At 44.6% G+C, this 15,817-nt stretch overlaps 1 protein-coding gene across 2 annotated transcripts in view; it reads left to right on the top strand.

The window, feature by feature from the left end:
- fz2 (frizzled 2) overlaps positions 1 to 15,817 on the top strand; it is a 134,341-nt gene that overhangs the window by 27,965 nt on the left and 90,559 nt on the right. Inside the window, exon 1 of one of the 2 annotated variants that reach the window (XM_033337231.2) lies at positions 14,238 to 14,626. The exons of the other annotated variant lie outside the window; for it this stretch is intronic. The gene's annotated coding sequence lies outside the window, so the exon portion shown is untranslated. Of the gene's footprint in view, positions 1 to 14,237; positions 14,627 to 15,817 lie in introns of those variants that run through there. 2 annotated transcript variants of the gene reach the window in all.

The following is a 15,817-nucleotide window of genomic DNA, read 5'->3' as shown; positions in this document are numbered from 1 at the left end:
GATTAACGCGATAGTTTTGAAAAACTCGGAACAAACTTAACGAAACGACGGAACAACGTTACAATTTCAGAGAAAAGCAACAGATGAATAATTAGATACTCGCGGCGAATTCAAAGCTGGAAGTTTCTCTCGGTTAGGAAAACGGGAATGGCGATGTCGGTAAACATCAGATTAGGTCAGTGCAAAGCGAAACGGCCACGCTGGAGGACCTCGTAACTCGGAGAATAAAGCCTGGACATTCCAGAGCTCGCGCGCCAAACGCTTTTCCCTTCTGCCGTGTGTTCCACATTCATCCCGTGGGACATTGACGAGCAATTAACAATGGCAGCGAATAAATCCGTCACGCGATTCGTCCGCGGATGCACGCCAGTGATAAATAATCCGGCCCGTGATAAAGACACCGAAACTGTTTCTGCGGCAATGGTTGGTTTTGAGCCGTCTGGTTGAAAAACGCGGTTTGAAATTGCCAGAGAGTAGCGAAAGGCTGGTTTTCAAGAACCACCACCACAGGCGTACGCTACCGTGTTTCATTAATTCTAGAATAAAATAGGACACGGCCAGAGGGAGCGACGTGATGCGGGGATCGGGAGTGGCTTTGAATTTACCCTTTAACCGGGGCGACTTTTTCAACAGGATCACGTCCGAATCGCAGAGATTCGTTCGGCAGTTTCGGCGGGTCGGGAAATCAGGCGGTCGCAAACGAATACTCGATCGCGAGAATGATTTATTCAGAAACGTCGATGTCCGTTGGTCGGGCGCGTGCCATAGAGAAAAAGTGGAAAATAGAGCGTTCGTTCGACGAGATCGATGCCTCGGAATCAATTCGAGTAACCAAACACGAAACGCATTATTTTTTCGCTCTTGCTGCTACGTTTTTCTTTTTTTTTTTTTTTTTCGTTCCGGTGGCTTGTCAGCGAGCTTGTTGAACAGACTCTGTTTAACGAACGTCGACGCACGCCTCTGAATGATAATCAGAGTTTTAGATTACGTACATGTTAGGAATGTATCGTGCCACTCGAGGTATATGTACATACGATTGTTTCGAGAGTAGACTGGTGAAAATGTTGGTTAGTTTCTGCTGCGTAGGTTCGCCAGCTCATTCGCCAACGACCGAGCGAGTCAGAGACCGATGCTTCAGATGCTGCTTCAGCAATTTTCACCGTTCGCCCGCTATTCCACAGGCGACGCAAGCTGGAAGTTACGCTTGCGTATTGGTGATAAGCGAAATAGACGTGGCTCAGATTTCTCGTCGTATTATTTATGCTTCTTAAGAACAATTAAAACTAGCATTACCGGTGATTATAGGGGAAATTGATAAACGAATTAAAAGAAGGAAACGAGCTTTCAACGTCTGTACTAAATTCCTAAAAAAATGGTTCGCTACGAATCTATAAAATTTCTATGAAAGATCGCGAATTGGTCGTTCTGACTACACTGGCAGCCTGTCGTGGAAATAAGAGTATAGAATGATTTATCGTCCCATTGCGATGCGAGGGTTTGTCTGTTTCTTACGTTTAATGGAAAGTTTCGGTCAGTGGAAGTTTAGAGTTTTAAAAAGTTTAAGCTTTCCGTTTAAACTTTCCGCGCTTTTCAGACGTAAAAAGTTGCAATCGTAGATCATTTATCTCTCGTAAGTTTAAACAGAAAATATGGTTTAAGCCACAGAACGAAAATCGGAATTAGCTTTTATATCTTTTTGTCGTTTAAACGATATTTCTTAGTCAAGCTCGACAGACTAGTAACGTTTAATCAACGAAGGTTCATAAATCGTCCTTAAATTTCTGTTTCGATCGACAAATGATATTCCGCGCGTCCGTATCTCGCAGCAATGCGAATTCAATTTCCTCGTAGCGTTGTCAAACACGTACAGCAACGTTCTGAAGACAAATGTTGCAAATCAAACCGCACATAGTAACGCATCGCTGTCCGTACACAATTGGCGTCCATAAATGAAACGAATCACTCGTATCTCCATCGCGGTTAATCTGCAAACGTTAACCAAACGATCGTTCCATATTTCAACGAATTTTTCTATTCTTTCGTTGCGAACTAACTCGATGGTTGCCATCGTCGATCCTTCCCACTTTGATTTCAAGATCTTTGTCTCGCGATCGTTTCACGCGTTTCTTAATTTAAACGATCTCATAGATGACAGTACGAAATGTACGAAAGTCGATCGATTGCAGAAGCTGCGAATCATATAATTCCATTAAATAGGAAGTTCAAAGAGAAAAAGTAGGTTGGCAATACTCGTCCAAGGTTTAAGGCATTGTAATTTCTTTATGATTGGTTTGCGTATTATATTCCTGAAGCATAAGCTAATGAGAACTTTTTGCCGGTTAACGCACGAGGAAGATGGCTCGTCTATATCGAATAATCGTTCGACGAACCATTTCGCGAGCTCACGAATCAGTTGGAAATTTCTTCTCACGGTTCTTCTCACGAACGTCCAAAGAGACGTCGCTTTGAGACGGGGGTAGCTCGTGAGATTCGTCGAAAAAGAAACGCAAAAAAGGGACGACGTCGGTGACAGGCGGCGGACAAGGGGGAACACAAGGAGAATACGCTTTTTCTCGGTTCCGTCAGTTTCTTACACACGACGAAGCGAACGTCTTCGGTCCTGATTCGCTTCGATCCTTGACTCGAAGTTTTTTCCGGTCGCGTTTCCGTTTCCAATGCTTGTTTCATCGCGACTCTACCACGTCGACGATTCGATCTCTGATGGGAGAGGCGAGCAGGGCGGACGAAAGAAGAACAGAAGCGTGGCCCACGGGAAATTTTCGAATCGCAACGATTCGAGGCGAGCGTGCTTTTTCTCGTGGAAATTTATGTTATATTATCATCGATGCGATATCTTTGAGACTCACGCGCCTCGTGGTCGATCCGATCCCACGGTAACGAAGGGTTACTTTTAACAAGAAGCGGTTACACGTAAATCGTTTTGGCGAGGTTACTAAGGCCGATGGCGGAAAATTAGGTTTATTATAATCATGGATAACGATCGAATTTTTACTACACGATAAAAGTAACGTTATTTCTATATCGTAGACTCGTTGCAAATATTCACGAAACGTTCGTGCCTGTGTCAGCACACTGTTCGTCGAACGCTCCTAAACTTTCGCGTCAAACTATGGGGAATTTTCAATTAATCGAATTACTTAGAAATTACTATCTCCTCTAACTCAGCACATTCTTACCGTTTCCTTTCTTATGTTATCACCAAACGATAAGCACAGCTCCCATTTCGCTCAGGTATATAAACTACCATTGCCACTCGTTGATGATATTCTAGAACGAATATCATTTTCAAGAGCCAATCATCGAATATCACAAACTATCAATCTTTCCAGTATCTTTCCTCGAACAGGTCTGCTCATCGAAAAAGCTCCACGAAATCTACCTCTCTGTATTCGATGCATCTAAAAGACTAACTCGAACTCCAACAAATCTCGAGTGCGACAATTTCAAAGAGTTTCACACGCCACGAGACTCTCCGCTAAAAAGGCAGACCAATTTTTCGACGTTCCTAATAACGACCCGATATCGTTCGCAAGTTTTATCACGCGTATCATGCTCGTTGACTCGTACGTGGCCACGAAAAGATATAGCTGTGGCTGTGAAGCCTCGTCGAGAATGTTTGCGATTCGCTGATGCTCCAGGGTGTTGCACACTCGCGATGTAGCGGCATACTCGACGATCTTTCGTCGACAAAGAGGCTTCGGTCAGCCTCGCGCACCGGCTGGTCCTTCTGGCCACTCGAGTCGCTCTCTATCGCGCTGTGGAACAGTTCGAAAGGAGAGGAAGCGACGCGTGCATAAAGAGAACCATCGAGGGACGAAAGAGAGAATAATACAAGCGCGAGGAGGATGGAGAAATTAGAGAGTTTCACCGTAGGCACGCGGAACGTCCACCGCGTCCGATGCAGGAATAGAAGAGAGAGAGAGAGAGAGAGAGAGCAGGGGGACCGAAATCGTAATTGGATTCGAAGAGGAGCACGCCAGGAGGAAGCGAGGCAACGAGGCGTAGACGAAGAGAGTGCACGAGCGGAAGGGAGGATCCTCTTCGGCTTCATTGGCCGACCCCGACGATGTCACAAAGTATAATACGAACTAATTACCCCGTCGTCGGCAAAGCTGTACTCGACTGCCACTCCGGGACAATGAGTGGCCACTTCCGCGATGTTTTCTGCATACGCGGCATCGGAAGCCAAAGGCTTCTCGCGGCACGGCCGCGAAAGAAACGCGGCTACGGGTAGGAGGAGCACACCTCCGCCCCTTCTGAAAGCTTCTTCTCCATACAGAACGACAGAGACAGTGAGAGAGAGAGAGAGAGAGAGAGAGAGAGAGACAGGGTGATGAAAAGAAGCGAAGATGGAGAAGATGAAGACGGAGACGCGAGAGAATGACAAGGGACGACGAACGAAAACGCAAGGCCAGGTACGCTGATAGAGCGACAAAGACAAAAAGAGGAAGAAGAGCTTCTTTTTGGTTGATTAGCCCCCGCGACATGGAACACAGCGAGCCGGGGCGGAGTACGCCTATCGTGACGCGTCGTCACAAAGCCCAACCGCGCACCGTCTCTCTCTCTCTCTCTCTCTCTATCTCTCTATCTCGTAAAGATACCGCTGAGGGATAAATCAAAGCAGGTACCATCCAACGTGCACGATGACCATCGTGCGAATCTCCGAGGGAAAAATAGCGGTAATTAGCCCCTTAAGCACCCGTACCACCCATCGTGCGTATATCTCGTGGCTGACTTCTACCGCCATCGTATATATCGCCATCACCATCGGCACATCACCATCGTCGCGTACCGTAACCGACCCTCCTCCCACCGATGGGCCGAAGTCCCTCTTTGTAAAACAGAATGTACGTACCACCAGTTCGACGACATTATCGTTGTATACTTGCCGCTGTGCCACTACGTGGGTGGAGAGTCGGGACCTATTTCCCTCCCCGCGGGCTGGCTCGGTGCACACCGTGTCACATCCATGCCCGACGTCATACGCGCGCGTTTGGTCCCCTACGAAGCGAGTGGGTACGTGGCTGATGGAACGACGAGGCTAAGGGGGATCGACGGGGGCGTGTAGCCGAGGAAACTTCAAAGCTCCCGAAACGATTGTTCGGCAACGCTCCCGCGTGTTCCTCGTGTACCTCGAGAGCACCAGAGCGTTTCGAGGAGGGGGTAAAGTACCCACGAATATACACCTACCCCTTTGATTACCTCGGCGGTGTACTCTCCTTGGTCTTCTTTTTTTTCTTCTTCGAGCTTCGACAAAAAAAGTAAAAAAGAAAGAGTCGAGTGAGACAGAGAAAGGAGAGGGGAGAATAGAGAGGTGGGAGAGAAAACGCGAAGGAGAGAGCATAAAGTTGCCGGTTGCATACGGATGGGAAGGGCGAGCCTCTCGTGCCGCGGCAGCGCTAAAGAAAGAGGAAAAAGGGGTTGGAGGGTGGACGAGGACCGTCACCGAGATGAAGAACAAGATGCTCCACATGATGCATCTAGCCAGAAGGGCCGTTCACGCGTGTGTACCGCCGTTGATACGCTACGTGTGGCCCCGCGAGAAAAAGCTTCCCGGTGGAGGAAGACCTGCTGATTTTTACGAGCTCTCTCCACCGTTTGACCTGTGTATCGTAGTACAGGTACAAAGTAAGAGGCCGCTAGGCTAGGCGGATCTCGTAATAATTAATCCGACCCCTCGAACCCTTTAAGGTCCATCGATGCCACGACGAGACGAACGTGCAACTATTGCTGGACCGTATCGATTTCTATATTTCTAGAACTGTCGCTTATTCGTGCGTATATAGTCTGGAAGAAGTTGTCATCGACGTAGCGAAACAGTGCTTAGCGATTTAGTAGACGCGTCGGTGAAATGTTCACTTTCCGATGGAAGATTTGCCGCGATGGTAGTCGTTTCTTCGTCTCTTTCAAACGCCACTGCGATCGTATCAAGCACAATTTGATCCATCGATCAATAATAGATCTTTGGCCGATAAATACGAAACCGGATGCAACGAAGAAAAAAATGCAACTTCTAAAAATTAACCGGTTCTCCAATGAAGTACCAAGCAATATTAATCTTGGCGAATCTACCGTAATACAAAGTATACCAGCCATACAAGATACATCGATGCATTATTCATAAGACTATTTCGATTCCACGGATAATCGCCAGCCACTATTTCACCCAGGCAGTAACAAGCTTTCAATGCAACCATACCCTCCCCAGAGCTTATTAATTTCGCGTGCGGATTTTTATGACAATGGGTGTCCGTCGCGCGAGAACCAAGTCAATGCAAACTACGCGGCCACTGTTCCAGTACACAATGGTCACGTACGACTTCAATGCCGATTCACCAGCTATTCATCAGGACGCATCGCGCGCGAGTATGGCTTATCTCGTTTCCTCGTCTTCCATAGTCTAGCCGCGTTGCAACGACTTCCCATTGTACGCTCGCTCACGCGACCAAGCCGAAACGCTCGCGATACCGCACGCGAGAGAACCAAACTGACGGTCGAAGAAGCATTTACAGGCATTTAATCGTATCGCTAAACGAGAATGCCCGAGGAGCATAAATAAGCGTTAGGGTCCCTTCGTCACCCCTTACAGATATACCTTTCTTTTCTTTATGGCTGCCGGCCATTTAGCCCTGTAACGCGGTGTGACTCTAAAGTTAAATTGGCGGACGAAAGAAAGCTCGATATAAATGAAAATGAACAACTACGTTCTATTACGTTACGATAAGAAGCTATAAATAACATTTCTCTTTCTTATAAGCGAGTAACAAATCTTCGTACTATTCTACGGAGTCTAAATATAAATGTATCCACTTATCCGTAACGACGGAGTACCGACACTTCTGTGCATCGACTCGATAGCAGCGAGATTCGCGGTACGAATGTTTTGCCGGGACGATGATCGCATGCCACTTAACGGTGGCAACGAGGTGATTATTCGTAATAAATTGCATTTTTAACTTGCACGTGGCAGATAATGAAAAATTAATTCGTTCGTTCGTTCGTGAATATCCATCTTTATAACGCGATATCGTTTCTTTTTCATCGTGAATTCTCCATGTTCGATACGCTCTTCGTTTTCCACCACTTTTATTTTCAGCCAGCAATAATTAAACCGTAGATATTTATGCATATTCAGGTTTGTACGAATGGAATTAAAGAAAGATTTGCTTCAACCTACAAATATTGTAACGGATATATCGAATATTTTGTATATTCTTCCATGTCGTATAGAATTTTGCAATTAAAATTTTCCACGAACGCATAAATATCCACGATCGAATCCTCGTACGCTGATAGCCGCTCCTTCGACGCTAAATTTCCACATACTCGCTTTTATGGAACGTGTACGTCGATTGCTGATGCATTAGTGGTATCGTATCGACGTCGATAGGTGTGGCAAACGGCATTAACGTACGCGCTATTCTTATACCTTTGAAATCAATACATTAATAATCGCCGACGAATATTACGTTTGTTCATCATCGGATAGATCGATCGTCAACGAGCTCGAGGAGAGGAAAATTTCTTTTATTTATTCGAACGAATAATAACGGGTAATACAAACTGTTCTAACAAGTACGTAATGAACGGTAAAATAATTTTATGCATTTTGTTCTAAATAAAGGACAAATGGCATTTAATATAACGCGAAGGGAAAAATTCAGGAATATTTAGGTTAATTGCGGAAACTTGTAATTCCCTGCTTCATGATTTCCATAAAATACCTATCACGAACGTGTCGAGGCTTAGCATTTAAACGAATCGGGTCCTTTATCCCCGTCTGTTTCCTCTGGATACTTTTCTCGCGTGATTTCGCTCGAGTTTGCTCCGCGCACAGAGATACCTCATGCATCGTGCGGCTAAGTAGCCGGTTCGACGGTATAACTCATTTGGTATCGGGCCTCGGACACGTTTCCCTTCGACCCATGCCCCTGCCACTATCGCCGAGAATTACGAGCGTCATTACCATTAGTCGCGGTAATATAGTAGACGCTCTCGCGTCTCTAAACAGATACGGGGCCCCGAGTTCCAAGGGGGTTCTCCTCTCTCTCGGCGTTGTTGGTAGGTCTACGTCTGCCGACGTTGAAAGGAATGCCACCACGAGCGCGGCTGCTTATCGCGTTAAATGGAAGTCGGGCGTGCCGCGTCGAAATATTACGCGCGCCCGCTGAAAAATTGGCTCGATTCGTTAATGCTCCTCGGATTGGGTGGTTTCCTTGTATCTTTATGGGCTGAGAGCACCACTAACTCTATGGAATCGTAGATTTTCTTCGTCCGATGAGATCGTTCGTCTTTCATAGATTAGGAGAGAAGAGAGTCTATGGTGAATTTTATCGCGCATCCGCAGAATTGGGCCAACTGAATGGAATCGTAGATTTTCTTCCTGCGAACTGATTCTTCTTCTTCGACGAATTAAGAAGAAAGATAGCTTTCTGGATTTACGTATTATTCACCGAGCAAACTGTGTAATATCCCTAATTACGTTAAATATACGAGTGTCGACGGTTTTAATTAATATAAAAATAGCCACACGCGCGATAAACGAAATAACGGCAAAGTACTAAAATATTCGAACTAACAGAACCCGCAGAGTTCGAAATGGCTCAACCCTGCGGAGGTTAATCTCCAGCTCCATGTATCACCTCCCTCGTAAACTCAAAAACTATACGTACCGCACAATGCCCCCTTATCCGGCAAATTATCACGTGCTTAATTACAGTAGCGTATGACCTGTCGGCGCGAATGAAACGATGGCGCAGTCTAAGAGACTGCCGACGACGACGCAGGCCGCGATGTACGCGAACAAACGTATCCCCCCGACACAAATGTTTGCGATTGCTCGATTAAAAGACCGCGAAGAGTCGTTTGTGAGATAATCCGGCGAAGAAAAAGGAAAAGGTGCCGCGTACTTGGCCGCGATTAAAACGTTTATCCGCGTTCAGCGAGTTCGCCGATTTGCACCGAGCTTACCACTCGCTTGTTTACCCACGTGTCGTTTTTCTCATTCGCCCCTGTATTTTTTCTCGTCGCGAGTTTAAAACCACGTACTGGCCAACGATAGTTCTCTCGCCTTTTTTTCCTACTCTCTTCGTATATGGGAAAATTTACGATTCATTTCGCGAGCAATAATCGGCGGCCACGTGACGCCGCAATGCCGCTGCGAATTATCCCTTAACCCTTGATGAATTGATATTGGCCCAGGCGCGTTTTGCCGCGCTTTTTTCCAGCCGCTGGTGCCGTTGAATATGCAATTGATTACACGACCGATCGGGGAGGCTCGCGATGCCTGCGATTAATTCCGATTCCACGGAACCACCGTTGCAGGCCGCGTGTTCGATTTAACATATTTGATCGATACCTCGTGTGTTCGCTACCCTCGATTATTCCCCCGTATACACACACGCACAAACACACACACACACACACACATATATATCCGATTTATCATCCCGTTACTGCCAGCGAAATTTTCGATGTCGACGAGCTTGCATCTTGTTTTCGGAATTAAAAGTCGCTGCTTCGAGCTATTTGCGTTGCTTCTGCGAAAAAAGGTCGATAAGTTTGCATTGCGCGGGAGTCGAGCGGAGTTCGCGGAAGGTATCGGAGTTAGAGGAAGTAGGTAGTTGATGGGTGTTCATTAGATATCCATGTGTCAAAATTGGATTCTCAAAATTAAAAATGCACGTTTAACATGGCACGTGTGTACAGATCTAATGTAGCGTGTAACAACTACACTTTATCGATGAGCTTTATAGCGTCTGTTTAAAAGTACTCCTAAAAAGATTTTGAAAATATCTAACAGCGTAGTTGATCGATATTTGCAACAGTTATCTCACATAGTTGGTCCAATTAGTCATAACGTAGTATATCGCGATAGTTAGAAGAGTGGCATCGACGCACACGCTACGGTTCGTATGAAACCCTTGGGATTGAACTTCTGTCCACAATCGATGTTATGACCATCACGAATTTCAATAGTTTAGTTAACAATGATTCGCTGTATCAAATATTTAAATACTTATACAAACGTTTGAATATGCGTTTAATGTTTGTTGTCTTCTACGATTCTACTCCATTGTCCTGCAAACTTCGAAATTTCGTTGAAAACGACATTTTTATAGAAATTTTGATCGAAGATCGTAATCTTCTGAAGGTGTTGCAAGAATTTTGCACAGATTTTACGATGTTTTACCGAGAATATCGACGCGTGAGCTATCTAAGATCAAGCATCTTAATATCCTGAAGAATAGAAAATTAATTTTTCCACCAAATCAATATTTCTCCTCCACCAAAACTAACAGATACTTTGGCATTCGCTCAAATTTGCACCACGCATAGATAGCTTTCATTAGCAACGAATCTCTTAAGCTAGCGGATTACGAGAGAACAGCTGGGTGTTCTCAATATTGAGAAGGCCAGTTACACGATACACGATGTTAATCACACGCTGTACGTCAGAAGCACGCGAGGTCGTATCGACGATCGGTCGCCGGACGTCGTGGGCTTTAATCCCGCGAAATCTCGTCCTGTCTTGTAATACTGATCGACCAGACGTCCTCGCAAAAACGAGTCGGATGTAATTAAGATATTAATAACTCGTTGGAAGAGAGAAGCGTTCGCGATGATGGTCGAACGCGAGGAATCTGCATCGAACGGCCTTGGATCGAGTGGAAAAGATTTTCGTGCGAATCGAACCACCAGAGCGCTCGCGTGTCATCGAGATCGATCGAGAGCCACTCTCCGAACGACATTGATCGAATAATCGACACTCTCCCAAGAATCGCTTGCGAGAAATTAATCGATTACTTCGTGTAAGGTAGAGTTTGTGGATCTACGAATATCGTAATTTTATTTTTAAAAAATTCCGAAGAAATTGGTATGTTTTTTGGCTAAATGGAAGGTACGAGCGAAATACAAGAATAGAATTTTCCTAGTTCTATCGTAGAATTAAATGGATTATGGAAATCTCTGGTTAAGGGACGATCCGGTTAAGAGTTAACATAATTTTAGGGTGTCTTTCGGAGTATTCACTTTTTCATTCGACGTTCCATCCGAAGAAATCGCAAGAAGTGCAGATATGAATATCCGTTCGTTCCTTCGAAACGTTGCTTTAACGTTACCTTCGTTAAAAAGGAAACACTGCCTGTTCTTGACAAGTTTTAAAGATCAGGTGTTTCATATTCCAGTCGCTTCAATCGAATCGTACATACCACGTAATTTAGAAATTTTAAAAGAGCATAAAAAATTCTCGATTTTCACAGAATGTAAAAGTTAATACTCTTTCGTTTCGCAAGTCAGTCTCCAATTGCCGTAAAAATATTACAACGATATATGTATTTGTTTATTTTATTTTGTATTCGGAGGAGCAATGAAATTTACTGACAAATAGAAGAACAACGCCGGAAACCTTATTTCTCCGGAACTATAAATCTTTCAAGACCCATTCCATACGTTTTCATATCTTCGAGAACGAATTTCTTCGCACCAAGAACGGCTAAGCACGTTCGTTCGTAGATACACATAGTTCGCGCATATTTCCAGGCTTTACGCTGCCATTTTTCTTACTGGTGAAGTTTATGAAGCTATAAAGTACGCGGGGAGTCCTCGCAAGACATTACCCTTTTAATTTTACAACGTGCACATTATATGCAATTATTCACGGGCATTACACGGTTACAAGTCTCCGGTAAATCCCTTCACGAACACGTAACATGCGTGACACATGTTTAAATTTCAGTATTCCGTCGCTAACGAGCCACTACGTACGCTCGACATTTTATTTTAATTAGCCTAAATTGCGTTGGAGGTAAACGACACGCTTAAATTTTGTTTAACATTTTGGCTAAAATTTCATCTCTAATCGCGGTGGAACCGCAGAGTAACGTTATCAACGAATTTCCGCTCGTCAACTTTCGGTTTACATAGTATCATTCTGTTGCTATTAAAACATTCAGCGCGAGTAATATCATTTCACTGATAGGTTCACCATCAGAACGTTGGGTATTCTCATCATCGATTAATACCATCGATAAATTTTACAACTCACAAGATACGACTCGTTAGAATGTTGATAAATCTAATTAATTAATTAATTCGCGTAAATTTTTGAAAACAGATTATACGAGTTGCGAATCAGCAGATTATCCCATTTCACGTATATGTATTATTTTCTACTCGGATAATTGAATCGTTATGAAATTCTGAAATATCGAAAGAACAAAAGTCCTTTAAGAGGCATTCGTTATAATTATCGATTCAAACACGGTTAATATTTAAAAATTGGAACTAAAACCTCGTGCAATTTGGTCGACTCGTCGTTTTGTCTCGATCGTACAAGTGGAGCCTGCTATTTAAAATTACACGAGATTCGTTCCGTGTCGCTTGTATTACGAATGCTATACCGATTTCGTTCCAAGCGAATCTGGTAGCCGTTTCTTTTCTTTTATTCATCGCACGAACGACGTTGAATCATTATCCTGTCCTGTTTAACCAATCCGTCGATGTAAATACGAAACTTATCGCGTTTCGCCGTTCGAATACGAACTATGGAAATTTAAACGAATGTATAGCGTACGCCATAGTTTTTCGACAAGAAAGAGAATCGAGAAAAAGGAATATTCATCGAAATTTGTATTTATTTGGCGTATATGAGAATTTTGGGCGAAAGACGAACGAACCAGGCTGTCGTTTCTCGATCATTCTACTCGTCGGATCCAAGTACACAATTCTAACTGTTTGCGTTGAAATTCACTTTGATGGTACAAAGAAGCGACGCTACAAAGAGACAAAAGGAAATTCGTCTGGGGCTCGAAGGCGATATCGGGACAAACGCTCCAACATTGGGAGAAATGTATTAGTGACGAAAAGCCATCACTTTTACGTTCATTGTGATTAACGTCTAAGAAAACACGTTCCGCATTTGCAATGCAGATTCAAGAAGTATTCGTGGCCCTTAATTGTTGGAAGTTTCACGTTTCATAACCGTGTATCGTAGAAAACGGAAAATTATTGGATGATAGTCAAACGAGATGATCGCTCAGAATTTTACCAAGAATTCCTCGAGATCTCCATTTTCTTTCTTCGCATTCCTCCGTATTTAAACCAAATATTATTATCACAAACTTTCGACAGAAAAGGCACGTATTTCTTTTCGATTATCTTTCTCGGTTATAGGGTTTTCTTCGAGTATTCTTGAATTATGTTTATCTGCATAAAAAACATTGATAGCTCGATTCTCTCGAAAAAATAATAGTTAAGAAATTATTATTATACTGTAGATATTAAACATATCGTTAGTATTGTCACAAACAACTATTGTCATCTGTCGTTAACGCTTTTCGATCTTGGATCGAATCACTTATTTCCCTTTCAACTGTGTTCTTTTAAATTAAATTCTTTTAACCAGATGATATGAAATATAGTACTCCTATAGTTCGACGCCAATGTCAAAATAAAATCACCGCAAAGAAATATCAAAATGAATAAAAATCCCTTACGGTACTTGCCGAAGATACGACAATAATCGAATACGAAAGTTCAGTGGAACTTGATCCGCGAGACAATCGAAAAGCTGGCCCGTTTCATCCACGAGGACGAGGGTACGGAATGGAGCGGTTTCTCGACTTGAGAAAGGTCGGAAGTCGCGGCAGATCGATGGCGCGAGGCGGTGAAAGAAACGCATCCGCGCGAAAGGGGCAGTCGCGTACAGGCGATGCGACGCGTCTTTATCGGCGGTCGCGTTTCGTCGCCGTGTGGCCGGATTGCGCGAGCGCTCGAGTTCCTGGCACGCACACACCGGCCAACGCGTGTGAAAGTATCGCGGAGGAGGAACGCGGGTTCTGCCGGTTGTAACGGGAGAGAAGCTAAAGATAGAGAGAGCAGGATGGCGAGAGAGAAAGTGCACGCTTGCGCGCGTTCGCGCGCGCAGTTCTCGCGAGCGTCGATAAAAGCGAGCGCCGCCGGGCGGTGCGGGCATTTCTCGCGCGCCTTCCAGACCGGCAACCCGGCCAACGCGACGCATCCATTCCTTCGACGTTAGATCGAGTCTTATCGAGACTGTTGCTCAGATCGCGTGCATTAGGAATCGAAGAACAAAGGGGAAGAAATATATCGTGTAAATTTGTCGCTTCGTCTGTTGGTTAAGAGACGGCTTGTTCGAAATGGACCATTAGTTTTTGTCGTTTGTGCGAGACAAAGGCGTCGAGACACAAAGGACTGGCGCTTTCGAGCGAGATTTCAGGAAACAAACGACCTCGTATGGACCTTCTAGTGGAAACTGTTCAGCCACTGTGATCGTTGTTCCGAAGTGGAAGTGTAGAGGAAAAAAGGAAGGACGAGTTGCGGACGAAATGAAGTTCAATGGAAGAGAGTAGAGTTGACCGGGACTTAATTATTGGTTTCGGGAGTTCGGCAGATCGAAGTGGTTGATGGATCGATAGATCGAACGTTATAGTGACGAAGTTTCCGCGTGCCGTCCGGTGAATCTCTTTTATTGGTCCCATAAATCGCAACTATGACCGGAATCTCTCGTTGTTGACACAGCACGTAAGGAGGGACGCTGCTCGGCAGACGATTTAGCGCTATCTGATCGGACACCGGCTAACAGGTAAGAAGTACAACAAGACGAATCCGTGGAAGGTAGATGAGAAACTGCGATCGCAATGGTAGGCCAGCTTCTTCTGGGATGTCTAAGAAGAAGATCGATGTAACACGATGATTGGTTTTCAGCGTAGAAAAGTTGAGATTTCTTTTGGAGATTGCAGCGATTGAAATTATCCTTCGATGAAAGAACCTTTATGGGGCAACTCGGTTATATTTTAGATCTGGTTGCGCAGACTGTAGCGATCGAAATTCGTACATTCTTTGTATCCGAATAAGAAGATGTCAGACTCGGTTAGAGGTGTCGTCCCTGGTTATACAAGTAGAAGGTTCATTCAAAAAGTATATTTGATAAATTCGATAGTCTATGCAGTTTCTAGGACAGACCACCTTTCTCGATCGAGAGAATATAGAAAACGCTGCTTAGAATTCATAGAACGTAAACCTCCGAGCTTCTATACAAACGGAATTCGGGACTCTCGAACCAGAAATCTATCGATTTGAGTAACGTCATTTTTGTCTTTTAACGTTCCTTGTAGAGTATTACGTCTTCTTCGCTGAATCATCCAAAACGAGAAAAATATGTTTCTATCACTGACGATTAGTAAAAAGAACAATTTTCGTCTACGTTGAACTACGATTCGACCCTGATAAACATTCACAGTCTGTCGGTCAACGTATCTACAAAATGCCCTCGAAGCAATAAATTCCTTTATTCGACTCGTTCAACCAAAAGCAAATACAGCGATTACGCGCTTGGTTCGACAAAATTCCCAAATTGCCCCAACAGTAGGATACTCGATAGATCGTTACAGACGGCGAAACGTCGGTAATCCATCCGAGGAACGAGCACATCGATTCGACGCGCGCAGTTTCTCGCGTTTGGTTTCGTAAACGCGACACGTCCGAACGGAAAAAGCATCTTATCGAGAAGGGTATACGCGTTCTGTCCATCGAGAGAGGGTGACGTCCCTCTTTGTCCATAGGGAGGGAAGAGCAGAGCGTGCCCCCGTTACGGATCGCCCCCTCGTAACGAGCGCTTTGAATCGGACACACTGTCACGTCGTGGAAACACGACGTCTCTAAGTGGCGGTCCCGCTTCATTAAATTCTGTTATCCGTCGGAGAGCATTGTCCCGCGGCCTGGTCCCGGGGACACCTGGCAGCCCAGAGTTCAACCGACAATGGAACGGTACGCG

Source organism: Bombus vancouverensis, chromosome 5, assembly GCF_051014615.1.
Source record: "Bombus vancouverensis nearcticus chromosome 5, iyBomVanc1_principal, whole genome shotgun sequence".
Lineage (NCBI taxonomy): Eukaryota > Metazoa > Arthropoda > Insecta > Hymenoptera > Apidae > Bombus > Bombus vancouverensis.
Note: the sequence above shows the minus strand (reverse complement) of the source record. Positions and strands in the feature narration are given on the sequence as shown.